The sequence below is a fragment of the Zalophus californianus genome, chromosome 5 (genome assembly GCF_009762305.2).
Source record: "Zalophus californianus isolate mZalCal1 chromosome 5, mZalCal1.pri.v2, whole genome shotgun sequence".
Classification (NCBI taxonomy): Eukaryota; Metazoa; Chordata; class Mammalia; order Carnivora; family Otariidae; genus Zalophus; species Zalophus californianus.
Window position 1 is genome coordinate 62,581,771 of NC_045599.1, and position 27,469 is coordinate 62,609,239.

Genomic DNA, 27,469 nt, shown 5'->3' on the forward strand with positions numbered 1-27,469 from the left:
AAGACATTTTTTCTTTTGGAAAAGAATAGAGTCAGAGGAAAGCAGATTTCTATTTATTGCCTTTGTTGTCTTAAAAAAGCGGATTCTGCCAAAACTATAGCAGTCATGCAGATCTTGGCATCTGCGATCTCTAACAGGTTTCAGATTTCCAAAAATGACTTGAAAATCACATGTCAGCAAACTAAAGGGGTAAAGGGAAATGCTGATAGGGAACAAATGAGTTTTATGTGCTCTTGAAATTCTCAGAAAAAATATGCAAAATGCTAATCAGAGAGCCTTCAATCTTTCATCTTCTCTTTATGACAGTGATTAAGCTCCTCATATCTTTAAGAGACTTAGGCAAAGAAAACTAGCAGGAAAATCAGTACAGCAAATGACAAACATGCCCTGGGTGTGGATTAGACTGAGAACCGGCGTCAGTGTGAACATGGTATTTGGGTAACACTGTCCCTGGATTGGCAAACTTAGAATTTGTGGTATTTTTAGTCTAAAACACATTGAAACACAGATATAGATGTGAAGGCATTGTTGTAACGAGAACAGGCAGTCTGGTGATGAAAGGTGAGATCCCTCTGATTTCATCTGACTCTAGCCCACACCTATTATAGATGAGCAGAAGAAGACTCCAGAATAGTAAAGTGACCTGTTTAAGTTAACAGTGTAGCTGGTGACGAGATCACAATTAGAATCAGGTGTCTTGTTTCCTAGTGCTCTGTCCACTACTTGACATCGCTTCTCCTTTTTAATTCCTCTCCAGTCAGCTTAAAACATGTTTTTAGAGCCTAGACGCCTGTGGTTATCTTATTGTCAGGGATGAACAATTTGAAGATAGATGGAAGATCAAAGCTGTGTTTATACTGCTGTTGTGAAGGAGCCCAAACTGATGGCCTAAGGAAGCCCTTATGCCAAGAGTGAATCAGGTAGTCTGTGATAGTGTACTCAGGGGCTGGAATGCCATTTGGTTCATCATTAGCCCACCTGAACTGCTAGCTATGATGACAGAAATATAAATAGGATATTTTTGTGTTTTGCAGATTTAGAATTTTTTGTGTGTGTATGTATAATTTATATGTAAAAAGGGTATTTGCTTTATTTTATTTATTTTTTTATTTGTGAAGGTCAGGACCTGTATTTCCTGAAATTGGTGGTGATTGGGGGTGCCTAGAAACAAACTATCACTACTTAGCTAAATATCTTTGGTACATGAACTAAAGGCATGTGGAAAGAGCAAGGAAGTATAGGCCAGATTTTGATTAATCAGGGAACTTGAGTTTTCCAGGTAAATATGTGCACAGGGCCTTGAATTTATTTTAAGAAGTAATTCAATATTGTATTTATTTGTTTGAAATAATTCTGGAATTGATGTGTAACAGGAAAGCTTTCAGACCTATGCAAGTCCACCGGTTATAAGCATTAGACTTTCTTTAAAAAAACAAAGACGTGTTTATGCAATTGAGTATAAACTGCCGTTTTAAAATAACTATCCCCTAAAGCACTTTACTTTCTAACTCTAAAGCAGAATTTTTTTTATTTTTAAATATTTTATTTATTTATTTGACAGAGAGAGACACAGCGAGAGAGGGAACACAAGCAGGGGGAGTGGGTGAGGGAGGAGCAGGCTTCCCACCGAGCAGGGAGCCCGATGCGGTATTTGATTCCAGGACCCTGGGATCATGACCTGAGCCGAAGGCAGATGCTTAACGACTGAGCCACCCAAGCGCCCCTCTAAAGCAGAATTTGAGGGAAGTTACGAAACAGGGAACACAAAGATGTTTCTTTACTGCAAACATAGGCCTTGGAGTCCAGCAGAGGATACATACCTCTGCAAATGAACTTTCAGAAAGGCCAGCCAAGGACAAGGTGTTTTGTTATGTAGATAGCCCAGGTTGTCCTTAAGAGACTCACACTAGTAACAGTTCTTAGACCAAATCTCTCCCTTTCCGAAGCCTCTCCTAATGCACTCATTTCTGAACCCAGAAATATATCTTTTTATTTATTTGCATCCCTGTTCTCCTGAAATGATAGAAAAGGGCACACACCACGGTCAAGGCTATCCACATAACATAGACTTCAAGCAGGCATAGGTCCAGGAGGGTGGGGCTCCGTATGTATTTCTCTTGAAAATTAGGTTAGAAATATGACCTAATGCTAGAAAAGTCTGTAGCTCCCAAAGACGAGCGTTGCAAAAATCGGGCACTGGCGATGGTGGCAAGTTGCCATCCTGACGGAATTGCACAATCAGCTTCCAGGACACGTTTCTCTGGTTTATTTTAGGAACCAGTAAGCTACACTAGAGGGCAGACTAACCTAGACCTTTTATTTTTTCCCCCCTTCCAGTGAGTTTAATCCTTTGTGTTTGACGTGATGCATTATACAAATTTGGTCCTATAAGGGATTAAAATCGTAGCAGTGTTTCATTATCATTCATGGAGATTGTGCCTCAGATGGAATTCCCTTATTAAACTTTGGACTTAGGGCATTTAATGTCTTAAATGTTTCATTTAGATAAGATTTAAGGACAATAAAAACAACAAAAAGCTTGTGAAAATAGTGGATGGCGTATGATGATTGCAAGTTGTGTTCATGGAAAGCACGCATCACTATGAGAAGGTGGTAATGAGCAGGTACATACCAGACCCTTCTCCAAAGGAACAGAAAATATATGAGACATCATCACAGTAAGATACGTTGGATTCATAACACCAATTTATGCCCAATATGGTGCTTAGTAATTTCTCATTTCTTAAACTATGAAATCTCATTTCTTTTCCTTTATGTGAGTATGAAACAGTCTAAAGACCAAGAAGACAAACTGTGTGGAAGTAGATTGCCCCAGAAATAAACTCAGCACTCTTCTGGCTAGAATGGTCCTACATCACCTCAGAATCTTCAGCCCTCTTAGTAATTCTAAGATGTGGTGGAGATGGGTGCAAAATTTTCAGACTGGTCATTGGGCATAGATATGATGATGAAACTGGTTGACACAACTTTTCACTGGTCGTTCTGTAAATTTACCCAACTAATAGGTATAAGGAATGAATATTTTCATAAGCTGTGAATATTTTTCATAGCTAGTATATTGGGGTTGTCCAGAGAAACAGAATCAATAGGAGATTACATCATATATTACATTATATATATATATATGATTAATTATAAGGGGAATTGACTCAGCTGATTCTAGAGGCTGAGAAGTCCCAAGATCTTCAGTCAGCAAGCTGGAAACCCAGAAGAGTTGAGTTCTAGTTTGAGTCTGAAGGCTGGAGAAAACAGGAGAGCCAATGGTAATAGTTCTAGTCCTAGCCTAAGTCTGAAGGCAGGAGAAGACCAATGTCCCAACTTAAAGACAGGAAGAGGGAGAGAGGAAGCAAATTCTCCCTTCAGTCTTTTTGTCCCATTCAGCCTTCAATGGAAGAGATGTGAGGCATACCCACATTGGGAAGGGTGATCTACTTTATTCAAGCTATTAACTCAAATGTTAATCTCACCCAGAAAACTTCTCAACAGACACACGCAGAATAATATCTAGCCAAATATCTGGGCATCTTTTGCCCAGTCAAGTTAATACATAAAATTAACCATTGTAGTTAGTCTCTTTTGTCGTATTTATTTCATGCTTTAGAGACATAAAGTGCTTCCATAAACATTCTTTCTTTTGTTCCTTACCACAAACCTGGGAGCTGGGTAGGGCAGACTGTCATTAACACATGGTTACTTATCACAGGTGTTTACCGTGATTATAAGTAATTAAGACTCTTGGGCACCTGGGTGGCTCAGTCGTTAAAGCGTCTGCCTTCAGCTCAGGTCATGATCCCAGGGTCCTGGGATCGAGCCCCGCGTCGGACTCCCTGTTCAGCAGGAAGCCTGCTCCTCCCTCTCCCACACCCCCTTGCTTGTGTTCCCTCTCTCGCTGTGTCTCTCTCTGTCAAATAAATTTAAAAAAAAAAAATCTTAAAACAAAAAAGACTCTGAATGATCTTCATGCCTTTTACAGATTGTGAAAATGAGGCATACAGAGATTTTGTAATTTGACAAGCATGCAGTTTGTATCAGATCTTCCAACTCTTAGTCCCAGGCCCTTTTGACTACATTTCACATTTATTTCAAAGTCAAAATAACAGCTACAACAGCAACCAAATCTCCAAAAGACGCATACTCTGACATACAAAGAAAATCTCCTTGGCTAAATTTGTCTTGTGTTATAATATGTGTCGAGTCCCTCTACTAAGCTTGGCACATTAGAGTAAACGTAACTTGAACTCAGTGGTGGTAGAGATTAAAATGGTCAAGAAGTAAATGGAGTAAGTATGTCAGTGTACTTAATAATCACAGAGCTAGGGGAACTGCCCCTGCCTGAAGACTTCTTCCCCAATAAGGGACTTAGATTTGTCAGATTCCCTTTTGTTTGTTACTTTTCCCAGACAGCATTTCCTTCCCCAAATAAAACTCTCCTGGGACACACATAGCACATTTTGTTTATCAGATGCTTTCATTCTGTGACCAAGGTCAGCAGGGCACACCAAGGGTTTAGCCTCCCAGCGACAGCAGAGATACTAAAAGGGGGCAAAGAGCACGGAAAGGGGAAAGGATTGCTGAACCAAATTCTCATTCTCTTGATTTTATGATTATAGAGCAGCCATCAAGACAAGACTTTAACTTATTAATTGATGTAACTTCTCTCTGTACTTGTGAGAGTTCAGTAGAATTGCAGCTGACCTGGGGACAAGACCTAAAGTTAGCACATAAGGCTAAAATCACACACAGTCAAAATCACTCTTGAAAATCTTAAATCACCCTTCAAATATAGTGTACAGGGTTTTACAACCCTGTTTAAAACAATGTGTATGCATAAATGTACAATATATAGCATGTAATAAAAACCCAAATACAAAATTTTTAAAATATTGTTTTACACAAGAAATACATATATTAAAACACTAAAACCACACTCCACATGGCATGATGCTCATATTTTGAGGGTTGTGTCAACTGAGGCTAGCTCAGAGTCTCATGTACCACTTTCTCTTATTCTGTGGCTTAAGCTCATTTAGTGGAATGGCAAATTGACTTGCAATGTAATTTTTTTCTTTTAATTTTTAATTTTGGCATAATTTCAGACAACGAAAAGTTGCAAGAATAGTACAAAGAATTCCCCACTGTTAACATTTTAGACACATTTGTTTCATTCTTTTCTCTCTCCTGTGTTTTTGCAGTAGATTTAAAAAATCGTTCTCCTTCATTTGTGCATGCATTATTAAATCTACATATTTTAAGTGTACAAATGATCCACCTTCACTCTAATTGCATCTCAGAGAAATTATGACAGTGATTTAATCAGTGTTGCTGGTGTGCAATAGGGGCTAATAAAAATGGGTAAATCAGAGATGAGTGAAATAAAGGTGCCCAAAATGCTGACCTGGCCAAGCAATATGAATCCTAGGAATAGTAAAGAATAGAAAGCCGACACTTCACTGTTGGTAAGAATGCTGAATTACACAAACCGTCACCAAATCAGAATAAAGTCCATCTTTTTTGAAATTTGCATCATTAATGAGCTATTATACTTTCGTGGTTTTTTTTTTTTAACGTACAGATGCAAGTGACATGTATGAGCTCATAAATAATTCAAAGATCCACTGTGAGTTCTCACCTCTGATTTCCATTGTTCCTCAGCAGAGGAGGATGGCTTTCTATTACCGTTGGAGCTGGAAGAATTGTCACCCTGCAATATTATTGTTATTAACGTTATTGCATGTGATTACTGTGATTACAAGTGATTATTCTTACAAGTATTTATTAATATTCTGAATTATCTGGTCTTCAGACATCAAGACACAACTCATGCATTTCAAAACATCACTCACTGCATCTTAACGTGTGTTAGCCCATGAGACTGGTCAGTAAATTACTACCTGATCGTGCTTGTCTTTGACTATCTTTTTGCTCTTGTACAAGCTTAACAATTAAATTATACTTTCTTAAACAATTTGTTGCAAATAATAAAAAATGCTAAAACAGTAACACCCAAAGAAGAGGGAACCACAATGAATAAGTCAAGTCAATTGAAGTTTATTGCTCCTTTAGTGATAATACTTTGTCAGCTGGTTGCCTTATGGTTTTAATGATATATTTGTAGTATGGTTTTTAAATCTGTGTACATATAACTAAGCTCCATGACTTCGTTTGTTTGTAGAACACTTTGTTTTATTTTAGTTAGCACATCTCCCCCCTTCCCCCCAAAACAGTGAAAAAAGTGGAATGGTCATTGATTGTTCTGAAGCTTAGAGAGAAGCCAGCCTTTTAGATGAGAGCCGAGGGAATGTTGAGCAACACCAGCTGCTTGCTCTTATCTATTATGTAACATGGACTTTGGACATAGAGATAATGGAACTGCAGTAACACGAATAGAATAAAATGCCTACTGTGGATGGAGCACAGTGCTGGCCATTTTGGAAGGAGATTTAAGGTAGTCTGAGAGCAGGGAGACTGAGGACACGGGTCTGGGTCCTAGATTGGCCATTCACTAATTGTGTGATCTTGGGCAAATACCCTAAGGGAAAGGTGAGATAAAGAATCCCACCTTTAATGGAGCATTTACTGGGGGCAAGAATTTATCAAAAGTCATGCCATTTAATTCACAGAGTAGTCCCAGAGAATGATGCTGTATGCTATCCATAGGGAACCTGAGGCTCGGAGAGGTCAAGTAACCAGTCAGATTCAAAGAGCTAGGTAAATGGAGGAGGGTGGGCGAATGTAATGGTTAAGACCATGGGTTCTGAGTCAGGCAGGTGGAGGTTCAAATCCTCTATCCTGGCTCTGTCGTTTATTGACTGTGTGTGTCCTCAGGAAAGTTGCTTAATAACCTTTATTTTCCCAATTTCTAAATTGGGCATATAATTATCCTTCTATCTTGTAGGATTGTTGTAAGGTATAATTAAGATATTGCTGGCAGCTGCTTCTATCAGTACTCGAACCTATGAAATGCTTAATTCTTTAGTTACAGTTTTATTTTACGACAGAACTGGAGTTTTTTAAACTAAAAAGCTCACACAAACAATAATGACCCTTCTCTTTTCTTGTATCATCAAATTATCGTGGGACTGGTGAAGTAATGTGAGGAAAGTATCTTGTGAATGGATATGTGTGCACGTCTTTGTGATTGCTCTCTTTCTTATGAGTATGTCTTGGGTCTCCAAATGTAAGCTTCTGAAAAGTGGGAGTAATGTTTTCATTTTTTTTTGGACCCTGTGTTGCTAACTCACATCTCTGAAAACATAAAGTGCACGATAAGCCCTAATTCAGTAACTCTTATATATCTGCAGTATTTTACTCAAATTAGAAACTACTTGTATTTCATAGTTATTATTTTTGATAGAAAACTATATAATCCGATTTGTCTTATATAGAAGAAGGGTATTATTGAGACCCAAGAATGTTATTAGAGTCCAGCAGTCACACTTTTATGATATTATAAATCTCCCTCTTCCACATGTCTTAAATATTGTTCATAGCAACCAGAAATCATTTTAAAGGGGCACGTTACTATTTTTAATACCCACAGGTGTTTCATTCTTAAACTCCTTTCTTGCCCGTATTAATTGCTACCCTTACCCAGTACTGAAATAAATGCATATTAATTTTTAGTGTTGTTTATTTTATTTCTGCAGGTGCGTATTAATTTTGAAGTCCAGTTAAGCCTGTCTACACCTTAAATGCCACCAGATCTCTTAAACACACATTTAGTTTTTATTGTTTTTGTTACATTCTTTATGATCAGAATGAATGAATGTAGTTTTTTAAAGCTTATTACTTACCCTGAAGACTGGATTTGAACGTGCTGTTCTGGTCTGCTGAGTAAGTGGAGATTTAATTACAGATATTTAATTGCTTATTATGAACCTGATGGGCTGGAACTGAATAAGCCCTTCTTCCCTGTTTGGCATCTTTAAATGCGCTACACAAACTCATCCTGTCTAGCTGTCATTCTATAGAACTTTACCAACGCATGAATCATCGCTACCTGGTATTTGATGTAAATGTATGTGTGTTGGACGGTAATCAAAGGACAGTCCCTGGCTTTTTAAAAATATGTGAAGGAGGAGTATTTTATTTTAAACCAAAAATCAAGGTTAACCTTACGAGAAATGAATTCATGAGTTAAAGAGGAAGATAATCGTCATTTTGGAGGAAACATAATTGGAATTTTGAAATTAGAAGGCCCACTCAAAGACTCAAGTGAAATGTTGGAGTAAAATGAAATTCTAATATCTAACCATATTTATTTTCATAACAAGTCAAATAGAAAATGGGGTACAGTGGCATAGAGGGATTTTAGTGCCAGCAGAACATAGTAATGAACTGTAACAGTGATTGATTAAAGTTCAGTTACAGTTCCCTTTCACATAATTATTTTTTGGTGCAATGTTATAGAAAGACCATATTTAATACAGATTTAATGAACTGACTTTAGCCAAAAAATTTTTTGCACTTCAAACATATTTATCCTGCAGCATAAAATAAACTTAAAATGTTTATGTAATCTTGTTGGTTGATCAGTGTTTTAATCAGAAGAAGTTTATGATTAAATTTTCACTTAAAAAAAACAGGTATTTATATTTGGACTGAGAATCTGAATACTGTTTATGTTGACTTGAGAGCAGGAAGTTAAAAAAAACTAGTTTCAGCAAAACTGTCTCTTAAATTAATATGACTCCCAGTGTGATGCCAAAACATTATAAATTCACAAATATTTTTTACTTTAAATATTCTTTTATTTTTATTTTTTAAGAAGATTTTATTTATTTGAGAGAGAGAGAGAGAGAGAAAGAGAGAACGAGCCGGGGGGGGCAGAGGCAGAGGGAGAAGCAGACTCCCCGCTGAGCAGGGAGCCCGATGCGGGGCTCCATCCCAGGACCCTGAGATCATGACCTGAGCAGAAGGCAGATGCTTAACTGACTGAGCCACCCAGGCTCCCCTTTAAGTATTCTCTTAGTGTTGTGTAACATGGTGGTCCCTTTCCACAGCGGGGCACGCGAACAGGCCTTGTCAAACCCTGCCCTGGAATCTCCAAAAATCCGTCAGGGAACTAACCCAAGTCTTCTTGCCGTGGTGCTGGTTCCAACTTCAGTTAAGTCAGTGAATCTGTGAGGTTGAGGAACTTCACAGTTTTCTCTAAAGATAATTGCTTCAGAAGGAGCTACTAAAGCAGAAGATCTCAGGTCAGACCCAGAAACCCAGATAGTCATGGAATTCTCCTCTAAGACCACTTTTGTTTTTATTTGAAATATAGTTGGTATATAATGGCGCATTAGTTTCAGTTGTACAACATAGTGATTCGACAAGTCTATGCATTATGCTAGGTTCACCATGAGTGTAGCTACCATCTGTCACCATAAAATGTACTTAAGACCACTTTTAACACTGAACAGCTCCACTGCCTCTTGTTAAGTCCTGAGTACTGATCCTGGGGATGAGCTTTCTGTTCCAGTGGAGGCCATTGAGGATGTGTGAATTCTTTCCTCAGTGCCAGTGGTTTGAGGAGATGATACTGGCCTAGGACAGTGATGTAGCTCTTTCTCAGGGTACACAACCACATTGTCAGGGTACAAACTGTCTCCCTCCTGGGTATTGGAACATGTTCTAGGGGCCACTAGTTCACAAATGGGGGATTTCTATCCCACTTTGACCTTCCTACTGGTGCATGGTTAACCTTTTCTCATGGGGATTTTATTTTAGGGCTCTCATTGTCCTTCCCTGACATTTGTTCTTTGTCTGGATGATTCTATTTCACCCTGTTAGGTTTCACTATGAATCTTTTGAATTTTTACGGGGATTTGCCCAACCACCTTCAAAATCTCCATCCAACACCTACAAAATATCAGTTGTGCCTCCCTGGATTAGCTTCTACAAATGTTTTCACTGAAGCAATTGTTTTCATAGAATATATTGTATTTCATGAACATTTCTATTTCTGAAATTACAGTATTTTTGGTTTTGGATAATGATCAAGATTCAATTTAAAGTTACCTGGAAGAATAGTAATTTAGTAGAAATGGTCTTCACTTAAAAAATTATTTTTGGGTGCGCCTGGGTGGCTCAGTCGGTTAAGCATCTGCCTTGAGCTCAGGTCGTGATCCCAGGGTCCTGGGATTGAGCCCCACATCGGGCTCCCTTCTCCCTCTCTCTCTGCCTGCTGCTCTGCCTACTGGTGCTCGCTCTCTCTCTCTCTCTCTGTCAAATAAATAAATAAAATCTTAAAAACTTTATTTTTTACCATTTAAAAAATTCTCTGTCTTATTGAAGAAAATTTTGTAATATACTCTAGAAAAGTAAGAAGACACTTAAATACTCATGAAAATGTACTTTATTATGTTTTGTGGACTATCTTTACCACTGTTTCTTTTCCATCTCACTTGTTATGAGGGTAACAAAAGAATATAAACAGTATTCACAAAATTTGACACACTCACTTTTTTTTGGCCTTCCAAAAAATCAGATATACATGATAATTTTTTTAGAAAATAGTTCTGTATTACATGTGGTCTATTGGACATAAACCCCAAATCAGTTAATGCTCCTCACAGATCTAATTTGGGCTGTAAAGAAATGCAGACAAAAGCATATGGTAGGAGGCTTTCTGAGTGTTGTGGGCTGGAGGGGATGGGTTAGAGGTAGGTGACTTCGGAGTGACTAAGTAAAAGATACAAGCACTTTCCTTCCTGTTCTACCCTAAAAGGTAGATGGCAAGCTGTTCGAATATAGTCTAGCTTTGGATGATTTAAGACATAAGATACTCAATAACTGTCGCAAAAATATTCAACGGTAATTTCAGAGAGTAGGGAACAGAAAAATATCTCCCATTTAGTTTTTGACCCACCCTTCAAGAGTATCATGGCAATGACTACAGGGTATTGTGGGAAGTCAGTGGCTGGAAGGGGCTGGGATATCTCAATACAGTGGGATTAAGGTGAGTCATCACCAAATGTAAGCAAAGTCAATACTCAAAACAGCACTTTTCATTCAACTAAAACAGATTAAAATATATATGCTTTCTTTTTCTTGAAAGATATATTTGTAAAGAATTCTTTGGCAGACCCTTTGTGGGAAGGGAACATCAAGCATTCCATCATCTCAGGTTTTTTTGAAAGATGAGTTGAGTCAGTTTGTTGGAGTTGTTGGAGGTGTCAGCAGGAGAAGGATATCAGCTCGCTCACCCTTTCTGGTTCTTCTTGGTGGATATGTCATCATGGACTCAGAATAATGAGAGTCCTTTTCGCCTCATATTTCCTGAACTCCTTGCACATGGGCACAACTTTACTGATCACTGTTGGCTCTCTGACATTCCAAGGAAGTTTAACACATCAAAGCCACAGCCACTGGGATGGAATCCTGTCATTTTTTAAGAGGAGGGGGCCCTAGTCATTGTTGAGTCCATTGTTTTTCCTTCAGAGCTAAGACAAGTAAAACTTATGAGTAACAAGTATAATAATAACAGCCAACATTTATGGACACTGTGCTGAGCAAATAACATGGATTATTTAATTTAATCCTCTTGACAGTCCTGTGAGGTAAGGACTATAATCCCCACTTCATGCCGAGAAGATTGAGGCGCAAACAGGTTGAGAATCCTGCCCAGAGTCACACAAACCCATGAGCGCAAAAGTAGAATTTGATCTCAGAAATACGTCTGCAATGGCAAAAGCTTAATGACTATATCATACTGCCCTTTCATTTTTAAAATCAAATTACTGTCAAAATATTACATGGCAATTTGATAGAACTGCAACCCAGATTTTCTTCTTCTCAGGCTTCTGCTAATGATTAATGATTATGATTAATGATTTGATTGAGCAATAGTAATAGCTGCTGACTTTAAATATATTTATACGCACACACACACACATGCACATACATCTAATTGGTAGTTCTTACTTCATTGTCCCCTCCCTTTCTCATTTCTTGTATGCCTCTTTCTTTTCCCAGCTTTATTGAGATAAAATTGACAAATGTTTGTACATTTAAAGTGTACAACATGGTGATTTGATATATGTATGCATTGTGAAATATTTACCACAATCAGGTTAATTAACACATCCTTCACATCACATAGTTCCCTTTGTGTGTGTGTGTGTGTGTGTGTGTGTGTGTGTGTGTGTGTGTGTGTGGTGAGAACACTTGAGATTGATATTCTCTTAGCAAATTTCAGGTATATAATACAGTTTTATTAATTACAGCCATCATGCTGTATGTACATCTTGTGTTATCCTTAAAGACCTTTGCCAGGAGTTTAATTTACTCAACCTTAAGAATTTTGTACAACTTTGTTATCTAAGTAACTGTAAACTAGGAGCATCTTTCTGCCTGTCCCAGCCTCAATTCCCACATGTGATTTCTTTGTCCATTTTTTCCCTTTTAAACAAAAGGCTGTTTCTCTTCTGTATACTCCCCCTGTGGAACAATTATTCTTCTCCAGCCCAAACACAAATTCCATACTCTTCCAAGTGTCTCTGGAAATTGGTTAGATTTTTGTCTCATAAATATCATACAGAAAGGTGCATAAACATAAGTTCCTTTACAGATTAATTACCAAGCAAAGGAAGCCTCTCAGGTCAGGAAATCAAACATTGCCAGCACTTAAAAGCTCTTTGTGGAACTCTCCTTTATTACAAGCTCCTACCTCCCAAAAGGTAACTTCTGTATCAATGTTGTGTTAATTATGCCCTGGATTTTTTTTTAATATATAGTTTTCCCATTCTTGATTACATACATTGAGTTTAATTTGGCCAATATGATCCTTATTATTTTTTTCTCTTCTCTTCATCTCCCCTACAGTGTCTTATCTTACATTCTTCCTCTTGTCTCTTTCATGTTTCTGGTACAGAAATTCTGTTTAATCTTCATGTGGTGCATATTAATCAGTGTAATCGAAGTCTGTCGTCATTTCTACATAGCTGCGTTCAGTTCTTATAAATTCTCTTATATTGCTCTCTTATTTATTGCTTCTATTTGTCATTACATGCCATTATTACCTAACAACCTGAAAAGAAAGCAAAATTCAGAAACACGTTAGGGAGGGAGAAATGGCACGGTATAGCATTTACTACTTTTTTTTTAAAGATTTTATTTATTTATTTGACAGAGAGAGACACAGCGAGAGAGGGAACACAAGCAGGGGGAGTGGGAGAGGGAGAAGCAGGCTTCCTGCAGAGCAGGGAGCCTGATGCGGGGCTCGATCCCAGGACCCTGGGATCATGACCCGAGCCGAAGGCAGACGTCTAATGACTGAGCCACTCAGGCGCCCCAGCATTTACTACTTCTTACCTTCAGAGACAATGACTTGTGGGTGGATTCCACATTTGGTGAGCCCAGATCTATAATCTCCAAAAGCCTACACATCTGCTTCTCTTAGTCCTTCAGGAACCAGCTGAATCAGTCCTTGGACTAACACCCCACCCCATGAAAAATCCTGATGGAAAATGGGAAGTGTAATAAATAAAACAAAATCTAAGAACTATTTGTGCTTATTAGAAAAGGGCTATGATCTTGTCTAGCCAAAAACATTTCAACATTGGTCCATTAGAGAAAATGACTATGCTGCCATCCCAAAGCGTGTTTTGAAGACCATTTAATGATCTGGGGGAAATGCTCATATTACAGTAAGTGAAAAAGCAGGTTCCCAAACTCTAAATAGAGCATAATCCCAATTTGGTGAAATAAATGCACAGAGAAGAAATGGTGGAGAAAAATACTCCAAAACATTATAAGGTTTGTCTCTGCCTTTCAGTGGGATTAGGAGTTATTTTTAATTCATTCTTTACATCTTTCTGTATGTACAGGCTTTTCTATAACAAGCATGCTACTTTCATAACTGAAAAAAAAAAGCTATGTTTAAAAAAAAAGAAAATTAATGACCTTATTGGGTAGTTTTTTGCCTAATGTTTGACAAAAAAAAAAAAAAAAAAAGGCCCGGAGAGGGTTGCACGTGCCTTGTTTTTTGTCTCAGTCAGAGCCCTGCTATATGTCAGTGGGGACCACAGCTCAACCATAGGGGCTTTTGGTTTTGATTGCAGACATTTGGATTGGCCCTGCTTGTCCTTTCCATCCCCATTCCCCAGGTGCTTCCGTCTGGGCACTTGTGAGCCCCACTCAGCTCCCCAACTTCACCTTATGCTCCCATAAGTGTTCCGTAAGACTTGGGAGCCATGTTTCCCTGATGATAAAGGAGGTCTGGACAAAAAAAGTCCTGCCTAAGTCTTATCATCCTTGCCGCACCAGACCTGTGTCCTCATGACTTAGGGACATGTGAGGCACCAGGGCACGAAGGGTATCACTGAATGAGGACATCCACTAGGTGGATTCCTTTCCTCCCCCTCTGAGCTCTGGCCTCCTCCTTCACCAGGGACTGCAAAGCGATGGGCACCATCAGGAAGCACATAGGCACACTGGGTCTCTGTGAAACTGGGAGTTTGGGTTAGGAAGTTAATTGCAGTTTTCATCAGGATAAAGATATCCAGATGTGAGAGAGAATTAAGTTCCTTCCCATGCCATGGAACAGATGACTGAACTAAAACGTTTATTCTGTGAAGGAAGTAAATGAATACACCTGCACTATCTTCTCTCTACTCTCATGTTCCTTAAATTAAATTAAACCACCAAACAGGTCCTACTGGCTAAAGGAACAAATGCAATACTGTACTCAAGAGCATTTGATGTAAATTTCTTAATGAAGAAAGAATAAACAGAAATTTACATGATGTATTTGGATGCTGTAAACCTTGTAAGAGATTTACACAAAACTTCTTGTTCCCAAACCTATCATGTAAATGTGCTGAATCCATTCTGTACATGTTATCTATAGAAGATTTTTGCAATGTTTTATATGAGAGCAGTTTTCAGATGTGATTTATATCTCATCACTTTATAGTAATATCTTCTAAAATTTTTGACTGAATCAGAGAATTTTAAAGTTGTATCTCAAAGAGTGAGATCATGCTAATTTTTTAATATGGAAAAAAAATATTGAGGTCCAGAAGTAAACATACATGTGTAATGTATATGTGTATGTGAGTTGAAACCTTAATTGAAGTTAGTGGGTTTTTCTTTACTTCTAAAAATATCCTACAAGTCTAGTACTTTATTATATTCGTATTTGTTGATTAACTAGTTGATAGTTTTAACCAGGATGAAAAAATAATATTAAGCAAGAGAAGTAAAAGGGACTTCAAAGAACAATTATCTACCATGAAAGTGGAAACCATGGATTGGCATATGAAGGAAATAACATGTTTTTATTGCTACTAGTTACACAGTATATTTTTAGTGGTGTTCTCATCCCTGATGACAGAAATCACCATCACATGCTAAATAACTAAAAGCATGGATTGTGGGTAAGAAAAAAGAGAGAGGGATGAAGTTTGGGCCAAGTCTACAGTGAAGAGGTTTAAATATCTTGTAAAACATCAGACCAAACTGGTCTTTCAGAATTTAGGGCAGTTCACTTTTGGCAAAGTCCAGCTTCCTGTTCACAAGAGCAATGCCTTCAGATTATTTTTTGAACATCAAACAGGCTTTTTTTCAGGACCTCATTTTGATGAGTTCTGATGGGTAATCAGAAATACATGGATTAAGTCTGCTTTCAAATAAACATGGGTTTAGCAATTAAAGAGAAGAAAGCTTGGCTCAGTGTGCTCTGAGTCCAGCCAAACTCTAAACATGGGACGAGGCAGTTGAGAGTGTTGGATGAGAACATGCAGTTGAACTAGGCCTCCCAACATTATGTTAATAAGCTTTGCTCAGCTTCTTCCTGGGGGATGAGAAAACCCTTAGTACCAGTATATCAGAGACTGTTCATTGGCCCCAGTCAACACCTACATGGCAGAGATTCAGAAAACAGAGACTGTGCCAATAGCTGTCTGCATTTAGATGTGTTCCTACAATTCTCATTAGCTTTCCCTTCACAAGACAGTACAGTGCAAAGGGCACAGTCTCTGGAACCACATTCAAACACCAGCTCAGTCACTTCCTACGGGTGTGTTACTTAGACTCTCTCCGTTTGCTGACCTATGAAATGGGAGCAATAATACTGTATTTCATAGGGTTGCTGTGATAATTTGATAAAGTAATAAAATGTCCAATAGATATTAGTATTATCAGTGTCTTAACTATTTAAATTCTGAGGATTTGACTGAAATTTTTCACAAATTGTGTCTGAGCAGTATGTCTATTAAGAATAGACAGCTTTGGGCGCCTGGGTGGCTCGGTTGGTTAAGCGACTGCCTTTGGCTCAGGTCACGATCCTGGAGTCCCGGGATCGAGTCCCGCAACGGGCTCCCTGCTCAGCAGGGAGTCTGCTTCTCCCTCTGACCCTCTTCCCTCTCGTGCTCTCTATCTCTCATTCTCTCTCTCTCAAATAAATAAATAAAATCTTAAAAAAAAAAAGAAGAGACAGCTTTGTTAACTCTCTAATGATGTGATATTTCCAGAGAGAACTGGATTAGAAAAGTGTTAGCACCTTCAAAGACCACGTTTGATAAGACAGATATGGGGAACCTGCTATTGTCAGCACTCTGGGATATGGATTTATAGTCTTCAGAAAGAAATCAAATTAACTAGGTTGTGCATTTTCAGCAAAAATATTGATAAAGTAATAAGAGTTTAATAGGAGAATGATATGGATTTTTCTTAAAGGCTGGTCTACATTAGTAAAGTAGATGCTTAATATACATTTAGGTAAGCATTTTCCAAAGTTTGTCCTATGGACCACTAGTGCTATGAGATGCACCTTAAAAAAGGGTTCAGAAACTAATGATGTAATGTATGGTGATTAATGTAACATGGTAAAAAAAATTAAACTAAAAAAAAGCGTTTGTGGTCTGATACATTTGGGAAATAGTGATTTCTATTATGCCACTATTATCCCACCTCAGAAATTCATAATGTGTCTTAGCTTATTAAATGCTCTGATGAGTCTTGCTGTAAAGAAATCTAAATAACTTTAACCCAGTGTTTCTCAAAGTTATCTGACTGCAGATCCCAGGGGAATTTTCCATGAAACACACTTTGAACATGCTAATATATATCACCTAAGGAAAGAATCATGGTTTCATTGTGCAAACCCTGACATTCTAGAATCTTGGAATTCTGGAAATAACTGACATGAGAAAAATGGAGGCCTGAAACAGCAGCAAGAGGAAAAGAAAGTGGAGAGCTGACCTGAGAGTTTAGAAGATGAGAATGTCAGAACTTACTTACCCATTGATGTCCTGGCTTGGGCACCTCTCCAATCAAATGTCATTTCTTCTAGGAGGACACCCTTGGCCATCCTTTCTAAAAAAAATGTTACTTTCTGTCCCTTATCTTGCCGTATTTTCTTCATAGACCTCCTTACTCTGTGAGAGAACATTTGTGTGTTCACTCATTTATTACCTCTGAGGGCAGGGACTTTACTTTCTTCTCTATTCCCAGGGGAGAGAATAGTGCCTGGTATGAAGCAGACACCTAATAAATATTTGTTAAAAGAATGAATAAATGATAATGGTGTGATTCATTGAGATTCCCACTAGTAGAGGAGGAGAAAATTTTTAGGAGGAAATGAAACAAGTTTAGTATTTAACATAACAAGCTTGAGAGGAATCGTCAGATACAAATATTTGTAGGAGCAATGGAAGTGAGACCTTCCTATATGAGCTGTGGGGTGGGAAGAGTGCCAATAACAACAACAACAACAACAACAACAACAACAACCACAGCTAAAATTTATTGAGTGTTTGCTATTTGCCAGAAACTATTGTAAGCACATTCCATGTGTGAATTCACTTAACCTTCACAATAACCCTTGGAGGTGGGTGCTATTATTATTCTCATTTTACAGCTGAGCAAATCAAAGCTTGAGGTGGTTTAGGAAACCCTTTCAAGGTCAGACAGCTAAGAAGTGATGGATTTAGATCCTTGCTATTTCCTTAGAAACAGCATTATTTAACTATTGGACAGCAAAAGAGGACCTGGTAAAGAACACTGGGAGAAAGAGGCCAGAGACATTAGTGGACAAGAGAGTCTAAGAAGAAGGAAAAATTGATGTTATCAAATGCTGCAGGGTGAAATTTGAAAGTTTTATTTCTTTTTTTCAGAGCTCTTTCAGTGGTGTCGTGTGGACAAGCCAGATGGCAGCGGCTTGAAGGGTGACTGGCCGGTGAGTAAGTTGGTCTATTAGATTATTCTTTTGAGGAGCTTGCCTTATATAAAAGGTAGAACAGAGAGGAGTAAATAACTAGAAACTGACATAGAGTAGGGAGAGCATTTTAAAAATCTATAATGTAGTGGAGAGTCTGCTTACAGGCTCTGGGGAAGAAAACAGTGAAGAGGGAAAGGACAAAATGATAGGAGAGGGCGAAGTCCTGGTGTTGAGAAAGCTGAGAAGAAATGGAACAAAGAACACAGATGGCCAAGAGATGATGGCCAGGGGCTGGACTCAAGTTAATTCAGATGATACATTTCTCATGGACTCAGTCTGTACACACGTGTGTTTGTGAGTGTGTGTGTGTATATATACAATAATACTTAGCATTCTGTGTAGAGAAATGAAAAGGTCAGTAATGAGATTGAGCCAAAGCGGAGGGCAGGGTGGCAGAAGGACCCCAAGAATTCTGGTTGAAGTGGTGTTAGAAGGTCTCTGAGAGTAGAGAAGGAGACAAAGCTGTAAGGAGAGTGTGGTCAAGGAGAAGGGAACGGAGGAGGCTTTGAAGGCCTCAGCTGGAAGAGCAGTTGCATGGGAATCAGGTAGGTGAGATTGCTGGGGCCTCAGGTGTGCTCATGTATTTCTAGATGGAGGAATCCTGAGTGATGAGGGAGCCTGGGAGGTGTTCGTAAGAATGGGAAGCTGGGGTGGAGTAGAGGTGAAGATTGTTGGTTTCAGGAAGTGAGAAGCTCTGTGGGTGGTTTCATGGATTCCATATGTGATTGTGGAAGCTGTCCAGGATGACAGCAGGACTTGGAGTGGAGAAGAGAACGACCTGGGGACAGTCTATTCCATGACTGGGGATGTGAACCTGGGAGCTGTGTAGATGACAGCCACAAGATGAGTGGAAGAGCTGGATGACATAAACTGTAAGGAAGAGAGATCATTCTGTGAAGGTGACAGATTTATGGTCTATTCCCCCATTCTAGCTCTTGCTTCAAATGAACTCTGACCTCTCTTGATTCGGCTAGTTTAGGACATTCTAGATATACCTATCAGAACCAGTCTTATGCTGATGTCCTGCCCCCTCCCCCCACCCCCCACTCTCAACATCCACCAGGGGTCCCTTTCTTTGAAAAGGGTAATGAAGACAGGTTTTCCAGTTCCAGTGTCTGAACAAGACTAACATTTAAGCTATTGTCAGCTCTGAACTAAAGGGCTGATCAGCTTGTCCACTTGGTTAGACAGCAGGAATCTGAGAGATGAAAAAATGAGTGACATTTGCCAGGGAGGCACCAACAAGGAAGAGTCAGGTGCAGAACACCTATTTCTGGCCCGCTCCAGTGATACAGTGTGTAAATACGATTCTGACCTTGCAGCAGGCTGACGTGGAGCCCTGAGGGTTGTATAGATGCCCAGGAAAAGTCAGGGGCACCTGACAAGTCGGTGACATGTTGTGCCATGACCGTGCGTGGTGGTCCCTGAGCGATTCACTGTACTGTCTAAGCCTGAGATAGTTGCTCAGGGTCCCCTAATTGCAGGATGAAGCAAAGACTTATTTTCCTTATAAATATAATACTCATCTTGCTTCTGCCTTTTCTCACACCCATGTCTAACCTTTTAAATATGGAACTAAAACATTGTCTCTGCAGATGAGGTAGCACAGATAAGGAGGATGGAGAGGAATTTGTACTAAAACATTGTCTCTGCAGATGAGGTAGCACAGATAAGGAGGATGGAGAGGAATTTGTAAGTTCCTATTTCTTGTGTGTTTGTTTGCTAAGAGATATGAGGCTCTAGGCCAGTCTCATTTCTCCACTGACTGCTTTCTCTGCACAAAGATTTCTGACCCTGTGTCCGGGGGCCTCTGTCCAGGCATTTGGACGATGCCATCTGCAGGAAGCCGAGAGCAGCAGTGTGCCAGTCAAGAGCTCCACTAGGTCCCTGGTGGACAAACTGCCCTCTGCCATTGGTCCCTGCTCCCAGACAGAAGTGGGGAGAAGCAAACCCAATGCTAGTGTCGGCCCAGGTGCCATGGTGAGATGCAGCTTAATTGTAATGGATTTAAGAAACACAAAGATACTGAAACACAGAGGCTCATGAAAAATTACCCAGAGACAGGAGGGAAAACTTCAGTTCTCCGAACGTTTCATCACTATCCCTGTTATTTTGGTGGGTTATCACAAATCAGGAGTAGGTAAACTGAGAGGTGGCAAAACAAATATATAACTTCCAAGTGCTTAATTTTATTGGGTGGCAGAATATGCTGGGCAGTGAAAAGTGCCTTGGGTGGTTTGAATGCTGTAGACATGTAGTGTGCATGGTTTGGTCCAAGTTTTATCCCAGATGTGCAAACTGATAGTTCTTAGGGGGGCAACTGTAAACACCCACTACTGAAGCACTTCTTGCTCTTTTGACTCTTGGAGATTCATCAGTTGATTTTGATTGGGGTCTCCTCTATCATTTTAGCTTATAAAACCTTCACATTTTAAAGAGCATTTTCTCTCTAACAGATGGGTCCACATTTCCACAGGTCCCTCCACTGTAGACAAAACAGTTCCAATTTCAATTCTCAAGCCAGAAGAGGCCATAGTCATCGCTCTTACTATGAAAGAACAGGAAAGAGAAATCAGAGGCTAAGGAGAGCTGGGGGGGCTGGCTTCAGTCTCTTCTTTAAGGCTCCTTCTAGTCCTGCTAGAATTCATTTGAAGTTTGTCTTTTCAGAAGGCTTCGTATTTTGTTCCTGTATGCATTCAGTCACAATGAAGACATTTTTCTCTTTCATATAATGTGAAACATTAAAAAATAATAGTCAGGTGATGCACTGGGGAGGTTTGCTTTTCCTAGTGTGTGGTTCTTGGCCCAAAGTGTATGATGGTTGGAAAAAAATCAACACAAGGCTGCTCTGTATAATATTATGTCTCTGGTAAAGAGAGTGGTTGGAGGGTTTTATGGAGCACAGATTCTAAAGGTAAAAAGCCTTTAACAAGTCACAACTCAGCGACTGATGAAACCTTACGTTCAAATCTTCGATAAATAAACTGAAAAATCTCCAAAGGAGAGCAGTCGCCAAGTGTTCACATTTGATTTTGGATATTGCATTTAAATATTTTCCAAGTTTAATATTTCCCCTTCCTTTTTTTGTAAGGAACCAATCAAGCAAACAAACATGCATGTTGGAAATGCATATATCTGATTTTGTAATATCTTAGTATGAGGATTTTATCATGTCCCTTCTAAAATTATTTGTCACCCTTTCATTTTCCCAAAGAGAACTGGGAAGACTCTCAAGTAGAGTTTGCTAAGGACACTTTGAGCTAAACTTCTCTGCCATTTATATTTAATGGTCTTCACTCACACCATGTCTTGGGTTTCTTTCCCCTTCCACGACATCAGATATATTCAGAAAATCCCATAAAGCCCATCACTGGTCTGTAGTAAGGAAGGCTTAGCATTACTGTATGGTTTTACATTTACCTTCATGTTTTAAAAAGGGATTGAGGCAGAAGTAACAGATTCCAGGGATATTGATGGCCCTTCATAATGCATCGCCTTTGTGTAAGGGTAGGGTTGTGGTAAAGAGGCTGCTTCACTTGCTTCTGAGGCCAGATTACTTCCATACATGATTACATTTGGCTTCCTTAAGTGCTTTCTCTGCAAAGACAGAAATTGATTTTGAGAAACTTAGGAGTCACCCTGACTCCTCTCACTTTGTCATCATCCGCTAACATCCCTTCATCTCCAAATACTGATTCATCTAAACTATTCTCTGAGCCCATATGCCCTTTTATCCCCCTACAGTGCCAGTGCTGCAATTCTGGTTGTCATCCAAAACTGATGACTTCTAAGCTTGCTTGGTTGCTTTGGCTTGCCCTCCCTTTGCAGTCCATTCTGTTCTGTCATGGACAGGACGGGGTGATCGGGCACCCTCCCTGATGAAACACGTCACTTGACCTGAATGAAGAACAGAATCTTTATGTGGCCCATCAGCCACTGCAGTTCTCCCACTTACAGCCTCATTGCTCACCTCCCTCCATTTCCAGTCTGATCTCTCCTGTTGCAGCAATACCAAACTGGATGGAGTCTCTGCCTAGAAACAGTGCTGCTGTTATCTCTGGGTCTCTGCTCATGCTGGGATTTCTTTTCCCCAAGTGCCCAGGCTCACTGCTTCTATTCCCTTTCTTCCCTAACTCTTCCTTATTACTGAAGCTCAGCTCTGGGAACTGATTCTTTAGGAGGGCTTCCCTGAACTCCTCCCCACCCGCTGCACCACGCAGGACCAGCTGCCTGTGCTTTATGCCCCCACTGCTGCTCTTAATCCCTCACCAGTGTTCTTCTCCTTCTTTACATCCCCAGCACTTAGCACAGAGTAGGTACTCAAACATGATTTACTTGTTACATGAATAAATGTATGCATGATTGCATGAATGCATGACTGAGAAATTGGTGATTACTTTTGATTTAGCCAAACAGAGGTTAGGAATAGTTTGTCTCTTCTTAGCCCATTTTATCACATTTGCTCCCCACTTTAGAGGAAGTAAAACTACATATAAATTGAAGGTTCTGTGTGTTTTTCCCTGATCCTTCTCTCACTCTAGAGGTAAGAATTATTCTGGATTTGTTTTATCATATATTACCAGATACATACTAGACATGTATCAGTAAATAATACATTGTTTTGTATATGTTCAGACTTTACATAAATGGTATTGCATCCAAGTGTCAGTCTCCAACTGTTCTCTTCAATCACTACTATACTCTGGTGATTAATAAATATTAACACATGAGACTCCAGTTCATTATTTTAATTGCTATATCAAGTTGCATTATGTAATATACCACATTTTATATTGATTAGACTATTGTAAATACTGCTGTATGAACATCCTTCTCCGTATGTCCAGGATAAATAGAAGAGGAATTGCTAGGTTGAAGTATATTCACAGTGTCCACTACACTATATATTGTTGAATTATCCTACCACATTGTACCAATGCATGCTCCCACCAGCAGTTTATGACATTATCTATGGCTCTACATCCTTGCTCACATTTACTGCTATCAGAGTTTTAAATAATTTTAATGTGGTGAATTTGAAACACATCTCATTTTTTGTTTAATTCAAATATCTCTTACTATTTCTGGTATTAAGCATCTTGTCATACACTTATTAATCATTCAGATTTTCTCTTCTGTGAATAGATATCTTAGACAAATGAGTAAGAAAAAGTAAATAATCCAGTAGGTTAAATACCCGACCAAAACTGGGTACTGTTGAAAGGGGGTATGGACATTGTTAGGTAACTCCCAGTGTCTGCTATGGTCATCAGGGCATGTCAGTTTTGGAAGCTCTCTTTGTGCTGGTGGTCCCTGTGGGTCTTCCATGATTTGCTAGTTTCCCTGCTCTGGAAATATAGAAGAGGAGGAGATGAAGACATACTCATGTCTATAAATCAAAGTATCTTTAGTTCAAAAAAAAAAAAAGTAAACCTAGTAAGAGAGAGGAGATGTTTGGGGAACAACAAAAAATGACACACCTGTAGCTCTGGGCACAATGCTAATTTTTTTTCCATCCATTCTGCCTCCCTGTTTCCTCTACTTCCAGCTCTACCCTACAATCTTAGTCTTGGGTTCTTGGCTATGCAGTGAGGAACATAAATCTTTCAGGGTTCATAAAAGGTCAGCAAAATACCTGAACCAACAATGTCCAGCAGAAATACAATGTGAACCACATATGCAATCTTATATTTTCTAATAGGCACATTTTAAAAAGGAAGAAGAAAGAAGTAGAATTAATATATTTTATCCAAAATATAATCATTTTAACATGTAATTAATATAAAAATCATCTGGATATTTTACATTGATCTTCTTTTAATAGTAAGTGTTCAAGCATCAGTGTACATTTCACACTTAAAGCTCATTTCAATTTATACTGGTTTCATTTCAAATGCTCAATAGTCACATGGCTAGTGCCCACATTATTAGACAGAATAGGTCTAAATCATTTGTAGAGCACTGCAATTTGACCCAACATAAATACCCATTCTTCACCTCTATTTTCTCCTCTCCGCATAATATATTTATATTCTGTGTTCTGCATTCTGGTTATCTTTTCAAATCAAGACCGAGACAAGGAGATTAAGGAGTCAGGATTATTCCAAGAGTTCTGGGGAGCTGTATTTTTTTTCCTTCTCTCTAACAAAATGGGCCCTGGATTCATTGCCCATCAGTCACTTATTTTAACAATTCATATATTCCTAATATGGAGTCTGGGGTAATCAGCCTGATTTCAGCTGCCCTCAGAACATATGCATTCCAAAATGTCTAAGTATTGACACTCATTCAGTGAGAGATTTAAAAATGATTTATCTACAAAAGATATTCATGGTTTCTTGCAAGAATTCTAAAATGTAGAACTTGAAGGGATCATGATTATTATCTAATCCAACTCTGAGTGGTTAGGTGGCATGCCAAAAGAGCCACACCCCATTAGTAGCAGACACATGTCTAGAACTGAGTGAGGTTCCTGGACTCCTGGACTTCTACCACTCAACATGAGTTTTGATGACTGACAATCAGAACTCTGAGACCCAGGGAACAGTGTTCGCCTTACCTCTCTAATTTCCATCAAGGGCCATACAGCTTGATTTTCTCTCAGCGCACATGACTGAATGTAAATGTCACACGGGCCTAAATAGAAAGACCACAGGCAGCACAGTATTAAGCAGCTATGCCCAAAGCAGCATGTCTTTTGGTAGAGCTGAGTTAGGTGTGTAGCCGATCTTGAACCAAAGTAAGGACCACGGATCGTTGCTTTTCTCAAGATACATATGCTCTTTTTCCCCACACTCTACTACAATCTTTTTCTCTTATTTAGTTATCAGTAAAGAATTTCTATATGCAATAATGGCATTCTTTTTTTTTATTAACATATAATGTGTTATTTGTTTCAGAGGTACAGGTCTGTGATTCATCAGTCTTACACAATTCACAGCGCTCACCATAGCACATACTCTCCCCAGTGTCCACCACCCAGCCACCCCATCTCTCCCACCCGCCTCCACTCCAGCAACCCTCAGTTTGTTTCCTGAGATTAAGAGTCTCTTATGGTTTGTCTCCCTCTCTGGTCTTGTCTTGTTTCATTTTTTCCTCCCTTCCCCTATGGTCCTCTGTCTTGTTTCTCAAATTCCACTTATCATTGAGATCATAGGATAATTGTCTTTCTCCGATTGACTTATTTCGCTTAGCATAATCCTCTCTAGTTCCATCCACATGTTGCAAATGGCAAGATTTCATTTTTTGATGGCTGCATAATATTCCATTGTGTGTGTGTGTGTGTGTGTGTGTGTGTGTGTGTGTGTGTGTGTGTGTGTGTATACCACATCTTCTTTATCCATTCGTCTGTTGATGGACATCTAGGTTCTTTCCATAGTTTGGCTATTGTGGACATTGCTTCTGTAAACATTGGGGTGCACGTGCCTCTTCAGATCACTACCTTTGTATCTTTGGGGTAAATACCCAGTAGTGCAATTGCTGGGTCGTAGGGTAGCTCTATTTTCAACTTTTTGAGGAACCTCCATATTGTTTTTTTTTTTTTTTTTTTTAAAGATTTTATTTATTTGAGAGAGAGAGAGAATGAGAGATAGAGAGCACGAGAGGGAAGAGGGTCAGAGGGAGAAGCAGACTCCCCGCTGAGCTGGGAGCCCGATGTGGGACTCGATCCCGGGACTCCAGGATCATGACCTGAGGGGAAGGCAGTCGCTTAACCAACTGCGCCACCCAGGCGCCCGGAACCTCCATATTGTTATGGCATTCTTTTTGATAAGACTAGTGGTTGCTCAGCCCATGAGCCACACCCAGTATCATGGTTTTGGGAGGGGAACCATGCAGCTACTTACCTTTGATTTTTTGCTTTTGTTACAAACATTGCTTTTCTCTGTTTGAAAAGCACCAGGCCCCTTGTTTATTTTATTTTGTAGTAACGTGTGAAAAATGCCTTTATTACAAACAGTAGCTTCCTGGGAGCTTTTCTCGTCCTGGTTCAGCAGCCGAATATTAACTAATCCAAAAATTACTTCCACAATAAGTTCTCTCTTTTATATTAAAAATGATAAGTAGGGGCACCTGGGTGGCTCAGTCCTTAAGCGTCTGCCTTCGGCTCAGGTCATGATCCTAGGGTCCTGGGATTGAGCCCCGCACCGGGCTACCTGCTCAGCGGGGAGCCTGCTTCTCCCTCTCCCACTCCCTCTTGCTTGTGTTCCCTCTCTTGCTGTGTCTCTCTCTGTAAAATAAATAAAATCTTTTAAAAAATAGTAATAATAAGTAAGCATACCTAGACACTATTTATTCTTCAACAAGCTTAGTGGACACAGGATCTTGAAAAGATGCAAATAACGCTCAGTCCATGCCTGATTTATTCTAAATCATGAAGTGGGGAAAGTGCACTTAAAGAGTTCAGACCTGAGCTGTGAGACAGATGTCTGTCTCGCATACACACATGAAATATACAGTCTGAAAGATGTGAAATGTCTGTATGGAAATGCATCAGAGAGTCACTGGGGAGGTTTTTGTGGCAGTACTCTTCCCTGCAGTGTGTCAGTAATGTGAATGGAAAAGGAGGCCTGGTACATTAAACCATAAAAGAGTCATTAACACTGTCCTCTAGGCCAGATGTTTTTCAAAGATTGCTATGAAGATTTCTACCAAAGAAGATTATCTGGTGATTGACTATTTGGCCACTTGAATAATTGGAAACACATTTCTTTGTGGGCATAGTTTCTTTTGGATTGGCCCACTTAGAATCCTAGGATATTAGAATCCCCCAATTGCTGATGGTGAGCAGAGGGACACAGAGGTTTTATGACTTGAAAAAGGTCACTCAGTGAGAGAGTGGCAGAGCCAGGACCAAATGTTTTGATAACACTTCCTCAAAACCAGAGGACCTTTATTTTGTTATACTTTATTTTATTAACTCATCAACAGAGATGCTTTATGATGAAAATGACAAAAGAGAATGAACCAGATTCTTCTCACTGGAAAAACTATCTAAATACATATTGATTTTACTTCTATCTAGTCTTCATTGAATAAAACAGAATAGCCACTTAAAAGTTATGTTAATTCTGGTTTTATGCTTCCGTGTCTTAGAACATGGATAAGCCATTGGACCTACTGATGAGAAAGCACTTTGATCCCATTGCAGCCAGTCCAACCTGAGGAAAACTAGATCTGAATGGAAGTGACAGGGTAGTATTTCCTGACTCGGTTGCTATATAAAAAAAAAAAAAAAAAAAA